Below are 18,729 nucleotides of genomic sequence, written 5' to 3'. Positions count from 1 at the left end.
TTTACTTGCGCAGATTGTCCGTTGGTCTAGGGGTATGATACTCGCTTTGGCTGCGAGTGGTCCCGGGTTCAAAATCCCGGACAGACCCGAGATCTTTCAGGTGTAATTTAGTAACTATTTAAATGCAACTAACTACAGGGTAGACCTATGAGTTGAGCATATTTTACTTACGCAGATTGTCCGTTGGTCTAGGGGTATGATACTCGCTTTGGCTGCGAGTGGTGCTGGGTTCAAATCCCTGACAGACCCGAGTTCTTTCAGAAGTAATTTAGCAACTATTTAAATGCAACTAACAACAGGGTCGACCTATGAGTTGGGCATATTTTACTTGAACACACGGTCCGTTGGTCTAGGGGTATGATACTCGCTAAGGGTGCGAGTGGTCCCGGGTTCAAATCCCGGACGGACCCGAGTTTTTGCAGAAGTAGTTTTGGGACTATATAATTGCAACTAATTACAGGGTAGACCTATGAGTTGGGCATATTTTACTTGAACACACTGTGCGTTGGTCTAGGGGTATGATGCTCGCTTAGGGTGCGAGTGGTCCCGGGTTCAAATCCCGGACGGACCCGGGATTTTGCAGAAGTAGTTTTGGGACTATATAATTGCAACTAATTACAGGGTAGTCCTATGAGTTGAGCATATTTTACTTACGCACATTGTCCGTTGGTCTAGGAGTATGATACTCGCTTAGGTGCGAGTGGTCCCGGGTTCAAATCCCGGACAGACCCGAGTTCTTTCAGAAGTAATTTAGTAACTATTTAAATGCAACTAATTAATTTGTAGCCCTATGAATTGAGCCTATTTCTATTCCATACATGGTGCGCTGGTCTAGGGGTATGACACTCGCTTTGAGTGCGAGTGTTCTAGGTTTCAAATCCCGGACGTACCCGAGTTTTTGCAGAAGTAGTTTTGTGACTATATAATTGCAACTAATTACAGGGTAGTCCTATGACTTGAGCATATTTCGCTTACGCACATTGTCTGTTGGTGTAGGGGTATGATACTCGCTTTGACTGAGAGTGGTCCCGGGTTCAAATCCCGTACAGACCCGAGTTCTTTCAGAAGTAATTTAGCAACTATTTAAATGCAACTAATTACAGGGTAGACCTATGAGTTGGGCATATTTTACTTGAACACACGGTGCGTTGGTCTAGGGGTATGATGCTCGCTGTGGGTGCGAGGGTTCTAGGTTTCAAATCCCGGACGTACCCGAGTTTTTGCAGAAGTAGTTTTGTGACTATTTAATTGCAACTAATTACAAGGTAGTCCTACGAGTTGAGCATATTTTACTTGCGCAGATTGTCCGTTGGTCTAGGGGTATGATACTCGCTTTGGCTGCGAGTGGTCCCGGGTTCAAAATCCCGGACAGACCCGAGATCTTTCAGGTGTAATTTAGTAACTATTTAAATGCAACTAACTACAGGGTAGACCTATGAGTTGAGCATATTTTACTTACGCAGATTGTCCGTTGGTCTAGGGGTATGATACTCGCTTTGGCTGCGAGTGGTGCTGGGTTCAAATCCCTGACAGACCCGAGTTCTTTCAGAAGTAATTTAGCAACTATTTAAATGCAACTAACAACAGGGTCGACCTATGAGTTGGGCATATTTTACTTGAACACACGGTCCGTTGGTCTAGGGGTATGATACTCGCTAAGGGTGCGAGTGGTCCCGGGTTCAAATCCCGGACGGACCCGAGTTTTTGCAGAAGTAGTTTTGGGACTATATAATTGCAACTAATTACAGGGTAGACCTATGAGTTGGGCATATTTTACTTGAACACACTGTGCGTTGGTCTAGGGGTATGATGCTCGCTTAGGGTGCGAGTGGTCCCGGGTTCAAATCCCGGACGGACCCGGGATTTTGCAGAAGTAGTTTTGGGACTATATAATTGCAACTAATTACAGGGTAGTCCTATGAGTTGAGCATATTTTACTTACGCACATTGTCCGTTGGTCTAGGAGTATGATACTCGCTTAGGTGCGAGTGGTCCCGGGTTCAAATCCCGGACAGACCCGAGTTCTTTCAGAAGTAATTTAGTAACTATTTAAATGCAACTAATTAATTTGTAGCCCTATGAATTGAGCCTATTTCTATTCCATACATGGTGCGCTGGTCTAGGGGTATGACACTCGCTTTGAGTGCGAGTGTTCTAGGTTTCAAATCCCGGACGTACCCGAGTTTTTGCAGAAGTAGTTTTGTGACTATATAATTGCAACTAATTACAGGGTAGTCCTATGACTTGAGCATATTTCGCTTACGCACATTGTCTGTTGGTGTAGGGGTATGATACTCGCTTTGACTGAGAGTGGTCCCGGGTTCAAATCCCGGACGCACCCGAGTTTATGCAGAAGTAGTTTTGTGACTATTTAATTGCAACTAATTACAGGGTAGTCCTATGAGTTGAGCATGTTTTACTTACGCAGATTGTCCGTTGGTCTAGGGGTATGATACTCGCTTTGGCTGCGAGTGGTCCCGGGTTCAAATCCCGGACAGACCCGAGTTCTTTCAGAAGTAATTTAGCAACTATTTAAATGCAACTAACAACAGGGTAGACCTATGAGTTGGGCATATTTTACTTGAACACACGGTCCGTTGGTCTAGGGGTATGATACTCGCTAAGGGTGCGAGTGGTCCCGGGTTCAAATCCCGGACGGACCCGAGTTTTCGCAGAAGTAATGTAGTGACTATTTAAATGCAACTAATTACAGGATAGTCCTATGAGTTGAGCACATTTTACTTACGCACATTGTCCGTTTGTCTAGGGGTATGATACTCGCTTTGACTGCGAGTGGAACCGGGTTCAAATCCCGGACAGACCCGAGTTCTTTCAGAAGTAATTTAGTAACTATTTAAATGCAACTAACACCAGGGTAGACCTATGAGTTGAGCATATTTTACTAACGCACATTGTCCGTTGGTGTAGGGGTATGATACTCGCTTTGACAGCGAGTGGTCCCGGGTTCAAATCCCGGACAGACCCGAGTTCTTTCAGAAGTATTTCTATTCCATACATGGTGCGCTGGTCCAAAGAAGATACACGCCCCAGGAATGGAAAGTGTAGCTTCCTCTAGTGTAAATTTTTGTCTCTCCCCTCCTAGTACGCTCCAAAGGCAGGCTCGGTTGGCCGAGGTATTTCCGGCTACATTCGAAATTGCATAGACCGGAAGTTCCTGGTTCAACCCAACCCCGAGACACACCTTCCATTCCCGGAGCGTATATTTTCTTTGGCTGGTCTAGGGGTATGATACTCGCTTTGAGTGCGAGTGTTCTAGGTTTCAAATCCCGGACGTACCCGAGTTTTTGCAGAAGTAGTTTTGTGACTGTTGTATATTGCGTCTGAGTATTAGTTGGAGCCTAAATAATCTAACTATAATGAGCTAATAAAATAACTAGTCAGTTAATTAATGACATAAAGTTTAATTGTGCTGAGAGGCTAATACGTTACAAGAAATACTAAGTCTTAAGACGAGCGTAGTGTTTTCCCCGTTCCGGTGTAGGGCGCGTATTCCGCGTGACTAAATAAACAAAGGAGAGATAATATCTCGTCTAGACTTATATCCGAGAATGGGAACGCTAGCGACATCTAGGTTAAGGGGATACGAAAACACAACACTCCTCCCAAATTAAATTGAAAATACCAGTTATACAAGTTATGTTAATACAAATGTTTAAATTTTTAAGAGAACAATAACTTTCAAATATTTTTTTTTTTCTTAGTATCAAAAATTTATCACCCGTTACTTTACGGTACAAATATATAAAATAATCATTTTTAGTTTTAATACTGCGAATTAGGAACTTTTAATTCGTCATTAATTGTTGAGATCAGATTTAAAGGTTGAGTCTTTTAGGTGGTTTAATATCACGTTTTGATCGTCTGATCAACGGAGTAGTAGGAGTAATAGTTTCTTTAGTAATCTCAGGTCCGGGTGTTTGTGTCATAGGTTTGGGAGTAGGAACTTTAGGAGTACCCATATTATAGTTTGGTTGGTCCGGAACGTTAGAATTGTCCGGTGTAGGAACTGGTGTTGGAGAGCTTGTCACGTTGGTTGGTTGAGCTCTTGGGCTGACAGGTATTTGACTAGAATTTTGACTAGAATTTGGTTCAGGACTTCCTTGGCGTTCAATTAGCTGGTCCTGGTGTCGTTTCCAAATCATTTGGTCAGGAGTTTGAATTCTATAAGAAACTGGTCCTGTACGTTTTACAACCGTAGCTGGTGTCCAACTAGGTTTTGCGGTACGATAATCTCGTGCAAAGACTGTGTCACCAACTTCGTAGGTTTTGTTGTTCACCGTGTTTCTTCTTAAAACTTGAGATGTTTGTTTAATTCTTACAGTGGTGTTAATGTCCGGTTTGATTAGACTTAGTCTTGTTTTCGGAGATCGTTTGAGAAACATATTTGCCGGAGTTTCTCCTGTTGTAGAGTGAGGGGTATTTCTGTACGTAAGTAGGAAGTCATCTAGTTGTTGTTGAATAGAAGGAGCTGTTGACGTATGTTTGAGATTCCTTTTCAACGTTTGTACGAATCTTTCGGCCTGTCCATTTGTAGATGGATGAAACGGCGCCGAAAAGACGTGTCTAATTCCGTTGGTGGAGGTGAACTTTTCAAATTCAGAGCTAGTAAAGCTTGTTCCATTATCGCTTACGATAGTCTCAGCTAGTCCAAATCGTGAGAAAATGTTAGTGAGGGATTCAATGGTCTGTTCCGATGTAGAGGTTTTGGATATATAGACCTCTGGCCATTTTGAATAAGCGTCAACTGCAACAAAGAACATGTGATTTCGAAATGGTCCCGCATAGTCTATATGGAGGCGTTGGAGAGGACGGTCGGCATGAATCCATGGGTGTAAAAGACCCTTGACTGGGTTCTTGCTGAGTGACTGGCATTCATTGCAAGATTTAACCTTTTGTTCTAGGTCCTTATCTATCCCTTTCCAATAGACAAAGCTGCAGGCGATTCCTTTCATATTAACAATTCCTGGATGGTTGCGGTGAAGTTCTTCCAAGACCTGTGGACGACACTTATGCGGGATAACCACCCTCATTCCGCGCATGAGGCAGTTTTGTGTAACAGTCAAGTCTTCTTTTCGTGCATGGTAAAACTTGAGATCCTCATCCTCCTCCCTGTCCAACTTATGGGGCCAACCGCGAAGGGTATAGTCCATGACCTTGGACAGCAGGGGATCTGTGCGGGTAGCGGATGCTATAACCCGGCTTGTTACCGGCAAACAACTGAGTTGATTGATTTGGATCAATTCGGCCCCATCGTCTTTGTCTGTGACCGTGACGGCAAGAGGAAGACGCGACAGTGCGTCCGCGTTGGCATGAGAGTTCCCCGGTTTGTACTTGATTGTGTAATTATGCGCCGCGAGCATAACTGCCCATCGTTGAATACGAGAAGCGGCCAAAACCGGAAGACCTGTGTGATGCCCGAAAATCTTCGTCAAAGGGCGCTGATCCGTAAATAGAGTGAAATGTTGTCCATAGAGATTAAATTTTTCAGTTTAAAGACATGATTATAAAGCATCAATTATTTTAAAAAAAATACTTATCTTCGTTTTTTTCACCAAAATTACATTGGCAGCATTGTTTTCGAAAGAAAGATTCATTCGATATATCCTTTTTGGTATTAACAGTTTTCGAATGAAAAGGATTAGAATAAATATCCGAGTATGGATATGGTTTATTTTTAAAGGTTCCTCTTTTCGAAATTAAAACGACTAAATGCAACCGAAGGAAGAAATTTTATCTTTCATCATGATTGACATTTTAAACGTCGCATTAGGGTGCTTTGGTTTTGCGCCTGCATTTATACGACCACGATTCGATTGGGTCCCATTTTTTGGGTCGACGATTTAAAATGTTTTATAAATCAATCATCAAAATTTGGATAAAAGATATTATTAACAAGAAACTTGAGTGCATGAGAACTGTTTTAAAAGTTGTGATTGAATTAGTTTGGTACGACTTCGACTTGCTATTTATGAGGAACACATTGTAGAGCAAACGTATAACACGAAACACGTAAATGGACACCGACAAAATGGTGGGCTGTGTATTTATTTCACTATTGGGTTTAGTTTCCAGTATTAAAACGTATCGTAGTTCAAATTAAAAGCTGCAATCCTTTTAAATATCACTAACGAGGAACTGTTTCTATCATGGACCACACTGGAAATCTAGCTGTAAATATAAACGATGTCGCATGTATCTGTTATATAGTAAAGCTTTGACACGAACCATTTTGAAAAGAATGGAAAATTTCATGATACAAAATTTTTGAAGAAATGTAATTTTGGTGAAAAAAACGAAGATAAGTATTTTTTTTAAAATAATTGATGCTTTATAATCATGTCTTTAAACTGAAAAATTTAATATCTGTTACTTCGGTCATTCCATTTTGTTCTCTTATCATTTACTTTTTCTAGTCTATGTCCACGAAGACATTTTTTATTAATATCTGTTCCTTCAGTCTTCATTTTAATTAAGATTGTTAAGAAACTGTTGCATTTTCAAAATCTGCACTAAGCACAAACAGAAATATAGGGGAGCGTAAGCATAAGGGACCTAATATTGCTAGTTAGTTACTAATGGTTTCAGGTACCAGTTAATCAGTTATCACCAATGAGATTAATTTATCACTGAAAACATCAAATTTCCATACTAAAATTATTTTGGCCTTTCTTTATCCCCTGGCTTTGAGTATTAAAATATTTAAAATAACTCTGAGGATTATCTAGAATGATTTCTACTGATATTTCAAATTCAGAAGAATCAGAGTCATCGTTTTGAGTCTTTCAGATGACTGGCTTGGACTTATGTTACTAGTTTTCGGTTTTCGTTGTAGCAGTCTAACCAAAGAGGGTAGAAAGAGGGGGAGTAGAAGGCTTGGCTGGAGTGTTCTCGCTTTGAAAGTTTACCTCTAAGCTTCCGGTGTGCGCGCGCATCTTTCTCTGCCCTCTTATTGGTTGAAATACGGAGAACCGGATATTAGGAGGAAAATATAACAAATAAATAAAAAAGAAAAGCGAGAACACCCAAAATGCCTTGCCAAAGCCGCTAGCTTCTACTCCCCCTCTTTCTACCCTCTTTGGTCTAACTGAGACAAAGTTTCTGCCTGCAAGCATAGCCCACTCGATCCGCGCTCATGGACGAAAGCTGCTCGTGCTATACATAGTTTACAGGCGTGGAGGATTCATACCATTTGCACAAGGAGACCTGGCAACTTAGAGTGTAAAATAGCAGACGATTTTACACTCTTTGTTGCTTGGTCTCCTTGTGTTAGTGGTAGGAATCCTCCACGCCTGTAAACTATGTATATAATAATAATTGACCTGGTCACGTCGTATGCTAAACTTAGGAATTGGACAATTAAACTTTTTCAGTTAATGTCTGGACTCTGGTTACCCTTGAATTTTCTTAGTGGTCCCGTGGTTTAATTTTCAAACTGGTCATTTGCCCTGTGCCACCGCCTTATTTCCCACACTGGACAAGGAAGCATTTCTCGTAAAGGATAATGACCATCATTGTGGTATAAGAGACAGCCTGGCAGCCCCGTATTTGTTTACCCTGCCCATAGCCCACTCGATCACGCGTAATACGACGCAAGATGCAGAGCTGCGTCCGTGAGCATGGATCGAGTGGGCTATGCCCTGCCTGGCCAAATCAGCTGACTTAGGTGAAATATTTATTACTTCTATTATTGCGACTTAATTCTAGACATTCTTGAACGAATCATCTTGTGAAAATTTTATAAGACAGGCTTCAGGTGCTGGGTTTTTTCTGCGCCAAATTTGCTTTTTAAATTTAAAAAAAATTAATTTCAACCTTTTTTCCCTCTCTTCTGAAATTTAATAATGATAGTGTGTTACATATTTATCCAAAATTTATATTAATTAATTAACACACTGTACATCCCTTTAATGGAATTAGTGATGGTGATAGTGTGATTGAATCTATCATTTATTTTACCAGCAAAAAACGTATCTTCGTAGCGGTAACCGTTGGCTGCTGGCATCAGTCTAGAAACCAGGGAATGAACCCTTCTGCGTAGTTTGAATTAATCTACTTTAAACATCAAAAATGTATCTAATTTAAACCAAAGGGTTTATTCTAAATAGCGGTTATAAATAGTAATTAAAAACGTAACTGTTACCTAATAAAAATGATTGCAAGAGCCGGGATAAAAACATTGGTTGGTTTGTTGACAGGGTTTAGTGATCGTGTGATTTAATCTATCAATTATTTTACCACTTATTTAAACAAACAAAATGATCTACGCAGTGGTTACCGTTGGCGGTTGCACCAGACATAATCTCTGTAGCGTTTATCGTTGGCAATCTGGCCATTGTTTATTGTTTTCTTAGGTAACGTTAGAATGGGCGCAAAATAATTAATAATTCAATTGTTACCTAGTACAAATGATTGGAAGGACCTGAATTAAAAATATTGGTTGATTTGGTGACAGGGTTTAGTGATAGTGTGATTGAATCTATCATTTATTTTACCAGTAAAAAACGTATCTTCGTAGCGGTAACCGTTGCCTGACGGCACCAGTCGAGAAACCAGGGAACGAACCCTTGTGCGTAGTTTGCATTGATCTACTTTAAACAACAAAAATTGATTTAATTTAAACAAATTACCTAATTAGCGGCTATCGTTGGCCAATGGCATCAGGTGAAACACCTTAAAACGAACGCAACACGGCCAATTGGTCTCTAGTCTACAATAGTACAATCAGCCTGACTTGAACTTTTGACCGAGGCTTAATGAAATCAGTGAATTTAAAAATTATCGGCTAAATCTTAACTTTAAATTCTTTTGTATTAAATTATAATGAAGTTTAACTTACGAGAATAAAATAAAATTGGGACTGATTAACCCCTTCTTTTAGATGAAAAGTGGAAAAATTCGCCTTAAGCTCGTCCATAAACAGAGCGGACGACGCATTTAGTAAACAAAAAACTTCGCTATATTAGCGGTAAAACAGCGTAAGTCCAATAGTACGTTTCTCTATGATTTTAGCTAGGATTATACCACGTAAGTCCAACAGAATAAAAGGTCGTAAGTTTAAGTATGTGCTTAAAAGTACAAAAAGTAATACTTAATATTAATTGTTTTCAATAAAACTTCGAAAGGCACCAGAAAAATGTTCAACCTTTCATTTAAAACCATTTTCAGACCTATCGAATAAATAGTCTTCAAAAAATGGTCGAGACCATTTGGCTATCACAGCAAACATTTCCCATGTTATTCCTATGGGAAAATTTCCCTTTTTTTGCCAAAATGTCTGAATTTTTTTATTGAAATGAAAACCACCCTTAGCAACTTTATTTTCTATAATAAAAACTAATGGAGGGATCTCTTTGAAATTTTAACCACATATTAAGGGTCCGAATTTTAGTTCAGTGGAATTTTTTCAAAGCAGTAACCATGATAGGAAAAAAGTTACATCGAATCAAAAAACCACCCTTATACATTAAACGCAGTATGAGGTCTTATCTAAGAGAGCAACCGCTCTCTCAGAATAGGAATGAAACTTCTTTATTCCAAAAATAATGGATAGAGCCTCCTTTTCTACTTGAGCGTAATTTTGTTCCGTCTTAGTCATAGTTCTAGAGGCATACGCTATGGGTCGTTCATCTCCATTTGGCATAATGTGTGCCAACAGTGCACCTACTCCGTAAGGTGAGGCATCGCAGGACAAAAGTAATGGCCATGCCGGGTTGTAATTAACCAATACGTGGTCGGAAGACAAGTCAGACTTGATTTCGTCAAACGACTTTGGACATTCTTTCGACCAGATCCACGGAGTGTCGTTATGCAGTAGGCGGTGTAATGGATACAATTTTAGACTAAGATTTTGGATGAACTTTCCATAGTAATTTATGAGTCCAATAAAGGAACGTAGTTGAGATACATTTATTGGAGGGGGTGCGTTCTTGATAGCATTTATCTTCTTAGGCGAAGGATGTAGACCTGTAGCGTCAATTATGTGTCCTAGACATTCTAATGAGTCCACAAAGAATTGACATTTCTCCTTTCTTGCTTTCAAACCGAATTCTGCCAGACGAGTAAGTACTTTATCCAAATTGTCTAGATGGGCTTCGTCGGTTTCGCCAGTTACTAGGATGTTATCTTGGAAGTTACTTGTGGATTTCAGTCCAGAGAGAACTTGTTCTAACACCTTTTGAAATATGGCTGGCGATGAAGCAATGCCATAAGCTAACCGATTAACTCGGTAGAGTCCTTTGGAGGTGTTTATCGTTAGGAGTTTGCTTGTCTCTTCGTCTACTTGCACTTGCATAAAAGCTTCACTTAGGTCGATTTCGGTGTACCTTGTTCCTCGTGATAGTTGTTCGAACATTTCCTCGATGCGAGGCATCGGGTGCTGTTCCACTTGCAAAGACTTGTTGACAGTGACTTTGTAGTCGCCACACAGGCGAATAGTGCCATTTGGTTTTACAATAGGAACGACTGGCGTAGCCAAATCGCTGAAATCGACTGGTGTGAGTATGTTTTCACGTTCAAGGCGTTCTAATTCTTGTTCTACTTTCGGTCGCAGAGCGTAAGCTACCGTACGGGCCTTACAAAAGATGGGTTTAACGCCCTCGCGAAGATGTAGATGCGCTTTGAAAGACTGTAGTTTCCCAATTTCAGGACCGAACACATTCTTGTGCTTTTCTAATATTTTGTTTAGTTGGGTCTTGTAGTCCGTAGAGGATAGAGTTGCGACTTTTCCTCTAGTACCAAGTAATTCTTTCCAATTGAGATTTATTTTTCCCAGCCAACTCCGTCCAAAAAGTGGAGTTCCGTCCCCTTCCAACACGTAAAGCAATTCCCGAATCTCCTGGGAGCCGTAGCGAACCTTGACGGACATGACCCCTGCGGGTCGTACTGATTCCTTGGTGTAGGTTGATAGTCTCTTGCGAGTAAAGTCTAAAGGAATATGTCCAAAAAATCTGTCATAGACCTGTTTAGAGATGACGGAAACCGAAGCGCCTGTATCCAATTCCATAGATAGCGGTTTGTCGTTTATTACTAGATCAACCATGATCGGAGAGTCCTCCCCAATTGCTAAAGAACGAAGTTCATAGAGAGAGCTTTGGAAGGAATTATCGTCATCCGATTCGGAACCAGTGGTTTTGGGCACAGAGTCCAGCGAATGTACGGGAGTTTTACGGGAAGGTGTGGAGCGTTGGTGCTTAGAACGAACGTCGCAGACGCGAGCAATATGGCCATGACGATGGCAGCGGTTGCATTTGGACCTTTTAAATCGGCAAGAGGTGTCCGTGTGGTCAGAGCTACCACAGCGAAAACACGCGGGACGACCCGTTTGCGAATCATTACGTGGCGCTGAACCAGAAACTGAAGAGCGCGGGGGTCGCGAGAAACTTGAGGGAGCGCGAGCCGGACGAAAAGGAGTGCGGGCCGGACCAGAGCGAATAGCATGTACCGGGTTGGCAACTGAAGTGGTAATTGATCCGTGTAATTCACGAGTGTCACGTGCCGCCGTTTCCATTGATACCGCAATATCGACCGCTTGTTGAAAAGTCAAAGAGCTTTCTGAGAGAAGGCGTTTCAAAATCGCGTCATTTGCCAGACCAGATATAAATTGGTCGCGGAGAGTATTGTCTAAAGTGGCTCCGAAATCGCAACGGACGGACAAGTGTTTAATTTCCGCAACAAAGGCGGACACAGGTTGGGACGCGGACTGACGACAGCGGTGAAATCTAAAACGTTCGGCGACGAGCAAAGGCTTAGGGCACAAATGATCACCCAAAATAGTTTTAAGTTCTGCGAAAGTCTTCGTAGAAGGAGCCGTGGGAGCGGTAAGGTTGCGCACGAGCGAATAAGTCTTCGGGCCTAATAATGTTAAAAACGTGGCTACCTGTTTTGCGTCAGGGACATCGTGGGCAACAAAATACAGTTCGATTCGTTCGATGTAGGTTGGCCAATCACAAGAAGAAGCGTCGAATGGTTCGACGGACGAGAGCGAAGAAGCCGCCATTTTGTAGACACCGAAACAGGGTGGGGTCGGTAAAAAAAAATCTCCGTCGCCAGTTTGTTGTATATTGCGTCTGAGTATTAGTTGGAGCCTAAATAATCTAACTATAATGAGCTAATAAAATAACTAGTCAGTTAATTAATGACATAAAGTTTAATTGTGCTGAGAGGCTAATACGTTACAAGAAATACTAAGTCTTAAGACGAGCGTAGTGTTTTCCCCGTTCCGGTGTAGGGCGCGTATTCCGCGTGACTAAATAAACAAAGGAGAGATAATATCTCGTCTAGACTTATATCCGAGAATGGGAACGCTAGCGACATCTAGGTTAAGGGGATACGAAAACACAACAGTGACTATTTAATTGCAACTAATTACAGGGTAGTCCTATGAGTTGAGCATGTTTTACTTACGCAGATTGTCCGTTGGTCTAGGGGTATGATACTCGCTTTGGCTGCGAATGGTCCCGGGTTCAAATCCCGGACAGACCCGAGTTATTTCAGACGTAATTTAGCAACTATTTAAATGCAACTAACAACAGGGTAGACCTATGAGTTGGGCATATTTTACTTGAACACACGGTCCGTTGGTCTAGGGGTATGATACTCGCTTAGGGTGCGAGTGGTCCCGGGTTCAAATCCCGGACAGACCCGAGTTTTTGCAGAAGTAATTTAGTGACTATTTAAATGCAACTAATTAATTTGTACCCCTATGAATTGAGCATATTTCTACATGGTGCGCTGGTCTAGGGGTATGATACTCGCTTTGGGTGCGAGTGTTCTAGGTTTCAAATCCCGGACGTACCCGAGATTTTGCAGAAGCAGTTTTGGGACTATATAATTGCAACTAATTACAGGGTAGTCCTATGAGTTGAGCATATTTTACTTACGCAGATTGTCCGTTGGTCTAGGAGTATGATACTCGCTTAGGTGCGAGTGGTCCCGGGTTCAAATCCCGGACAGACCCGAGTTCTTTCAGAAGTAATTTAGTAACTATTTAAATTTAAATGCAACTAAATAATTTGTAGCCCTATGAATTGAGCATATTTCTCCTCCATACATGGTGCGCTGGTCTAGGGGTATGACACTCGCTTTGAGTGCGAGTGTTCTAGGTTTCAAATCCCGGACGCACCCGAGTTTTTGCAGAAGTAATTTAGTGACTATTTAAATGCAACTAATTAATTTGTAGCCCTATGAATTGAGCATATTTCTGTTCCACACATGGTGCCCTGGTCTAGGGGTATGATACTCGCTTTGGTTGCGAGTGGTCCCGGGTTCAAATCCCGGACGGACCCGAGATTTTGCAGAAGTAGTTTTGGGACTATATAATTGCAACTAATTACAGGGTAGTCCTATGAGTTGAGCATATTTAACTTACGCACATTGTCCGTTGGTCTAGGGGTATGATACTCGCTTTGGCTGCGAGTGGTCCCGGGTTCAAATCCCGGACAGACCCGAGTTCTTTCAGAAGTAATTTAGCAACTATTTAAATGCAACTAACTACAGGGTAGACCTATGAGTTGGGCATATTTTACTTGAACACACGGTCCGTTGGTCTAGGGGTATGATACTCGCTTAGGGTGCGAGTGGTCCCGGGTTCAAATCCCGGACAGACCCGAGTTCTTATAGAAGTAATTAGTAACTATTTAAATGCAACTAACTACAGGGTAGACCTATGAGTTGAGCATATTTTACTTACGCACATTGTCCGTTGGTCTAGGAGTATGATACTCGCTTAGGTGCGAGTGGTCCCGGGTTCAAATCCCGGACGGACCCGAGTTCTTTCAGAAGTAATTTAGTAACTATTTAAATGCAACTAACTACAGGGTAGACCTATGAGTTGGGCATATTTTAATTGAACACACGGTGCGTTGGTCTAGGGGTATGATGCTCGCTTAGGGTGCGAGTGGTCCCGGGTTCAAATCCAGGACGGAGCCGAGATTTTGCAGAAGCAGTTTTGGGACTATATAATTGCAACTAATTACAGGGTAGTCCTATGAGTTGAGCATATTTTACTTACGCACATTGTCCGTTGGTCTAGGGGTATGATACTCGCTTTGGCTGCGAGTGGTCCCGGGTTCAAATCCCGGACAGACCCGAGTTCTTTCAGAAGTAATTTAGCAACTATTTAAATGCAACTAACTACAGGGTAGACCTAAGAGTTGGGCATATTTTACTTGAACACACGGTGCGTTGGTCTAGGGGTATGATGCTCGTTTAGGGTGCGAGTGGTCCCGGGTTCAAATCCCGGACGGACCCGAGATTTTGCAGAAGTAGTTTTGGAACCATATAATTGCAACTAATTACAGGGTAGTCCTATGAGTTGAGCATATTTTACTTACGCACATTGTCCGTTGATCTAGGAGTATGATACTCGCTTAGGTGCGAGTGGTCCCGGGTTCAAATCCCGGACAGACCCGAGTTCTTTCAGAAGTAATTTAGTAACTATTTAAATGCAACAAAATAATTTGTAGCCCTATGAATTGAGCATATTTCTCCTCCATACATGGTGCGCTGGTCTAGGGGTATGACACTCGCTTTGAGTGCGAGTGTTCTAGGTTTCAAATCCCAGACGCACCCGAGTTTTTGCAGAAGTAATTTAGTGACTATTTAAATGCAACTAATTAATTTGTAGCCCTATGAATTGAGCATATTTCTGTTCCACACATGGTGCCCTGGTCTAGAGGTATGATACTCGCTTTGGTTGCGAGTGGTCCCGGGTTCAAATCCCGGACGGACCCGAGATTTTTCAGAAGTAGTTTTGGGACTATATAATTGCAACTAATTACAGGGTAGTCCTATGAGTTGAGCATATTTAACTTACGCACATTGTCCGTTGGTCTAGGAGTATGATACTCGCTTATGTGCGAGTGGTCCAGGGTTCAAGTCCCGGACAGACCCGAGTTCTTTCAGAAGTAATTTAGTAACTATTTAAATGCAACTAACTACAGGGTAGACCTATGAGTTGGGCATATTTTACTTGCACACACGGTCCGTTGGTCTAGGGGTATGATACTCGCTTAGGGTGCGAGAGGTCCCGGGTTCAAATCCCGGACAGACCCGAGTTCTTTCAGAAGTAATTAGTAACTATTTAAATGCAACTAACTACAGGGTAGACCTATGAGTTGAGCATATTTTACTTACGCACATTGTCCGTTTGTGTAGGGGTATGATACTCGCTTTGACTGCGAGTGGTCCCGGGTTCAAATCCCGTACAGACCCGATTTCTTTCAGAAGTAATTTAGCAACTATTTAAATGCAACTAACTACAGGGTAGACCTATGAGTTGGGCATATTTTACTTGAACACACGGTGCGTTGGTCTAGGGGTATGATGCTCCCTTAGGGTGCGAGTGGTCCCGGGTTCAAATCCCGAACGGACCCGAGTTTTTGCAGAAGTAATTTAGTGACTATTTAAATGCAACTAATTAATTTGTAGGCCAATGAATTGAGCATATTTCTACCTGGTCCGTTGGTCTAGGGGTATGATACTCGCTTTGGGTGCGAGTGGTCCCGGGTTCAAATCCCGAACGGACCAAAGTTTTTGCAGAAGTAGTTTTGTGACTATTTAAATGGAACTAACTACAGGGTAGACCTATAAGTTGAGCATATTTTACTTACGCAGATTGTCCGTTGGTCTAGGGGTATGATACTCGCTTTGGCTGCGAGTGGTCTCGGGTTCAAAATCCCGGACAGACCCGTGTTCTTTCAGGTGAAATTTAGTAACTATTTAAATGCAACTAACTACAGGGTAGACCTATGAGTTGAGCATATTTTACTTACGCTGATTGTCCGTTGGTCTAGGGGTATGATACTCGCTTTGGCTGCGAGTGGTCCCGGGGTCAAAATCCCGGACAGACCCGAGTTCTTTCAGGTGTAATTTAGTAACTATTTAAATGCAACTAACTACAGGGTAGACCTATGAGTTGGGCATATTTTACTTGAACACACGGTCCGTTTGTCTAGGGGTATGATGCTCGCTTAGGGTGCGAGTGGTCCCGGGTTCAAATCCCGAACGGACCCGAGTTTTTGCAGAAGTAATTTAGTGACTATTTAAATGCAACTAATTAATTTCTAGCCCAATGAATTGAGCATATTTCTACCTGGTCCGTTGGTCTAGGGGTATGATACACGCTTTGGGTGCGAGTGGTCCCGGGTTCAAATCCCGAACGGACCCAAGTTTTTGCAGAAGTAGTTTTGTGACTACTTAAATGCAACTAATTAATTTGTAGCCCTATGAATTGAGCATATTTCTATTCCATACATGGTGCCCTGGTCTAGGGGTATGATACTCGCTTTGGGTGCGAGTGTTCTAGGTTTCAAATCCCGGACGTACTCGAGTTTTTGCAAAAGTAGTTTTGTGACTATTTAATTGCAACTAACTACAGGGTAGACCTATGAGTTGGGCATATTTTACTTACACACATGGTCCGTTGGTCTAAGAGTATGATACTCGCTTAGGGTGCGAGGGGTCCCGGGTTCAAATCCCGGACGGAACCGAGTTTTTGCAGAAGTAATTTAGTGACTATTTAAATGCAACTAATTAATTTGTAGCCCAATGAATTGAGCATATTTCTACCTGGTCCGTTGGTCTAGGGGTATGATACTCGCTTTGGGTGCGAGTGGTCCCGGGTTCAAATCCCGGACGGACCCGAGTTTATGCAGAAGTAGTTTTGGGACTATATAATTGCAACTAATTACAGGGTAGCCCTATGAGTTGAGCATGTTTTACTTACGCAGATTGTCCGTTGGTCTAGGGGTATGATACTCGCTTTGGCTGCGAGTGGTCCCGGGCTCAAATCCCGGACAGACCCGAGTTCTTTCAGAAGTAATTTAGTAACTATTTAAATGCAACTAACTACAGGGTAGACCTATGAGTTGGGCATATTTTTCTTGAACACACGGTCCGTTGGTCTAGGAGTATGATACTCGCTTAGGGTGCGAGTGGTCCCGGGTTCAAATCCCGGACGGACCCGAGTTTTTGCAGAAGTAATTTAGTGACTATTTAAATGCAACTAATTAATTTGTACCCCTATGAATTGATAATATTTCTACATGGTGCGCTAGTCTAGGGGTATGATACTCGCTTTGGGTGCGAGTGTTCTAGGTTTCAAATCCCGGACGTACTCGAGTTTTTGCAAAAGTAGTTTTGTGACTATTTAACTGCAACTAATTACAGGGTAGTCCTATTAGTTGAGCATATTTTAGTTACGCATATTGTCCGTTGGTCTATAGGTATGATACTCGCTTTGGCTGCGAGTGGTCCCGGGTTCAAATCCTGGACAGACCCGAGTTCTTTCAGCTGTAATTTAGTAACTATTTAAATGCAACTAACTACACGGTAGTCCTATGAGTTGAGCACATTTTACTTACGCACATTGTCCGTTGGTCTAGGGGTATGATACTCGCTTTGACTGCGAGTGGTCCCGGGTTCAAATCCCGGACAGACCCGAGTTCTTTCAGAAGTAACTTAGTAACTATTTAAATTCAACTAACTACAGGGTAGACTATGAGTTGGGAATATTTTTCTTAAACACACGGTCCGTTGGTCTAGGGGTATGATACTCACTTAGGGTGCGAGTGGTCCCGGGTTCAAATCCCGGACGGACCCGAATTCTTCCAGAAGTAATTTAGCAACTATTTAATTGCAACTAACTACAGGGTAGACCTATGAGTTGGGCATATTTTACTCGAACACACGGTCCGTTGGTCTAGGGGTATGATACTCGCTTAGGGTGCGAGTGGTCCCGGGTTCAAATTCCGGAGGAACCCGAGCTTTTGCAGAAGTAGTTTTGGGACTGTATAATTGCAACTAATTACAGGGTAGTCCTATGAGTTGAGCATATTTTACTTACGCACATTGTCCGTTGGTCTAGGGGTATGATACTCGCTTTGACTGCGAGTGGTCCCGGGTTCAAATCGCGGACAGACCCGAGTTCTTTCAGAAGTAATTTCGTAACTATTTAAATTCAACGAACTACAGGGTAGACCTATGAGTTGGGCATATTTTACTCGAACACACGGTCCGTTGGTTTAGGGGTATGATACTCGCTTAGGGTGCGAGTGGTCCCGGGTTCAAATCCCGGACGGACCCGAGTTTATGCAGAAGTAGTTTTGGGACTATATAATTGCAACTAATTACAGGGTAGCCCTATGAGTTGAGCATGTTTTACTTACGCAGATTGTCCGTTGGTCTAGGGGTATGATACTCGCTTTGGCTGCGAGTGGTCCCGGGCTCAAATCCCGAACGGACCAAAGTTTTGCAGAAGTAATTTAGTAACTATTTAAATGCAACTAACTACAGGGTAGACCTATGAGTTGGGCATATTTTTCTTGAACACACGGTCCGTTGGTCTAGGGGTATGATACTCGCTTAGGGTGCGAGTGGTCCCGGGTTCAAATCCCGGACGGACCCGAGTTTTTGCAGAAGTAATTTAGTGACTATTTAAATGCAACTAATTAATTTGTACCCCTATGTATTGATAATATTTCTACATGGTGCGCTAGTCTAGGGGTATGATACTCGCTTTGGGTGCGAGTGTTCTAGGTTTCAAATCCCGGACGTACTCGAGTTTTTGCAAAAGTAGTTTTGTGACTATTTAACTGCAACTAATTACAGGGTAGTCCTATTAGTTGAGCATATTTTAGTTACGCATATTGTCCGTTGGTCTAGGGGTATGATACTCGCTTTGGCTGCGAGTGGTCCCGGGTTCAAATCCTG

The 18,729-nt window shown here is 42.2% G+C and overlaps 1 long non-coding RNA gene and 13 other non-coding genes across 36 annotated transcripts; 13 read left to right on the top strand and 1 right to left on the bottom strand.

Annotated features, from left to right (window-relative positions):
* The first annotated feature begins 338 nt into the window (after positions 1-338).
* Positions 339-410, top strand: TRNAP-AGG (transfer RNA proline (anticodon AGG)). Its single transcript has one exon. It is a non-coding gene; the product is annotated as a tRNA-Pro (tRNA).
* A 1,216-nt stretch (positions 411-1,626) lies between these two features.
* Positions 1,627-1,698, top strand: TRNAP-AGG (transfer RNA proline (anticodon AGG)). Its single transcript has one exon. It is a non-coding gene; the product is annotated as a tRNA-Pro (tRNA).
* An 893-nt stretch (positions 1,699-2,591) lies between these two features.
* Positions 2,592-2,663, top strand: TRNAP-AGG (transfer RNA proline (anticodon AGG)). Its single transcript has one exon. It is a non-coding gene; the product is annotated as a tRNA-Pro (tRNA).
* Positions 2,664-6,453: 3,790 nt separating this feature from the next.
* LOC149647647 (uncharacterized) lies at positions 6,454-8,997 on the bottom strand. Of its 23 annotated transcripts, XR_016371687.1 has the most exons (7): positions 8,858-8,997; positions 8,514-8,606; positions 8,297-8,346; positions 8,162-8,240; positions 7,978-8,094; positions 7,701-7,802; positions 6,454-6,530 (listed from the first exon to the last, which is right to left on the bottom strand). It is a non-coding gene; the product is annotated as an uncharacterized LOC149647647 (long non-coding RNA). The 23 variants fall into 23 exon arrangements; XR_016371686.1 differs by having other exon boundaries at positions 6,479-6,530; positions 7,701-8,070; XR_016371685.1 differs by lacking the exon at positions 6,454-6,530 and having other exon boundaries at positions 7,234-7,802.
* A 3,593-nt stretch (positions 8,998-12,590) lies between these two features.
* TRNAP-AGG (transfer RNA proline (anticodon AGG)) lies at positions 12,591-12,662 on the top strand. Its single transcript has one exon. It is a non-coding gene; the product is annotated as a tRNA-Pro (tRNA).
* Positions 12,663-13,554: 892 nt separating this feature from the next.
* Positions 13,555-13,626, top strand: TRNAP-AGG (transfer RNA proline (anticodon AGG)). The gene has a single exon. It is a non-coding gene; the product is annotated as a tRNA-Pro (tRNA).
* Positions 13,627-14,196: 570 nt separating this feature from the next.
* Positions 14,197-14,268, top strand: TRNAP-AGG (transfer RNA proline (anticodon AGG)). The gene has a single exon. It is a non-coding gene; the product is annotated as a tRNA-Pro (tRNA).
* A 731-nt stretch (positions 14,269-14,999) lies between these two features.
* On the top strand, positions 15,000-15,071 carry TRNAP-AGG (transfer RNA proline (anticodon AGG)). The gene has a single exon. It is a non-coding gene; the product is annotated as a tRNA-Pro (tRNA).
* A 403-nt stretch (positions 15,072-15,474) lies between these two features.
* Positions 15,475-15,546, top strand: TRNAP-UGG (transfer RNA proline (anticodon UGG)). The gene has a single exon. It is a non-coding gene; the product is annotated as a tRNA-Pro (tRNA).
* A 1,043-nt stretch (positions 15,547-16,589) lies between these two features.
* Positions 16,590-16,661, top strand: TRNAP-UGG (transfer RNA proline (anticodon UGG)). Its single transcript has one exon. It is a non-coding gene; the product is annotated as a tRNA-Pro (tRNA).
* A 250-nt stretch (positions 16,662-16,911) lies between these two features.
* On the top strand, positions 16,912-16,983 carry TRNAP-AGG (transfer RNA proline (anticodon AGG)). The gene has a single exon. It is a non-coding gene; the product is annotated as a tRNA-Pro (tRNA).
* A 564-nt stretch (positions 16,984-17,547) lies between these two features.
* On the top strand, positions 17,548-17,619 carry TRNAP-AGG (transfer RNA proline (anticodon AGG)). Its single transcript has one exon. It is a non-coding gene; the product is annotated as a tRNA-Pro (tRNA).
* Positions 17,620-18,030: 411 nt separating this feature from the next.
* On the top strand, positions 18,031-18,102 carry TRNAP-AGG (transfer RNA proline (anticodon AGG)). The gene has a single exon. It is a non-coding gene; the product is annotated as a tRNA-Pro (tRNA).
* Positions 18,103-18,351: 249 nt separating this feature from the next.
* On the top strand, positions 18,352-18,423 carry TRNAP-AGG (transfer RNA proline (anticodon AGG)). The gene has a single exon. It is a non-coding gene; the product is annotated as a tRNA-Pro (tRNA).
* Positions 18,424-18,729: the final 306 nt, after the last annotated feature.

This window comes from Phalangium opilio, unplaced genomic scaffold, assembly GCF_054372755.1.
Source record: "Phalangium opilio isolate 3A_F unplaced genomic scaffold, DU_Popi_V2 ptg000088l_1, whole genome shotgun sequence".
Taxonomy (NCBI): Eukaryota; Metazoa; Arthropoda; class Arachnida; order Opiliones; family Phalangiidae; genus Phalangium; species Phalangium opilio.
Note: the sequence above shows the minus strand (reverse complement) of the source record. Positions and strands in the feature narration are given on the sequence as shown.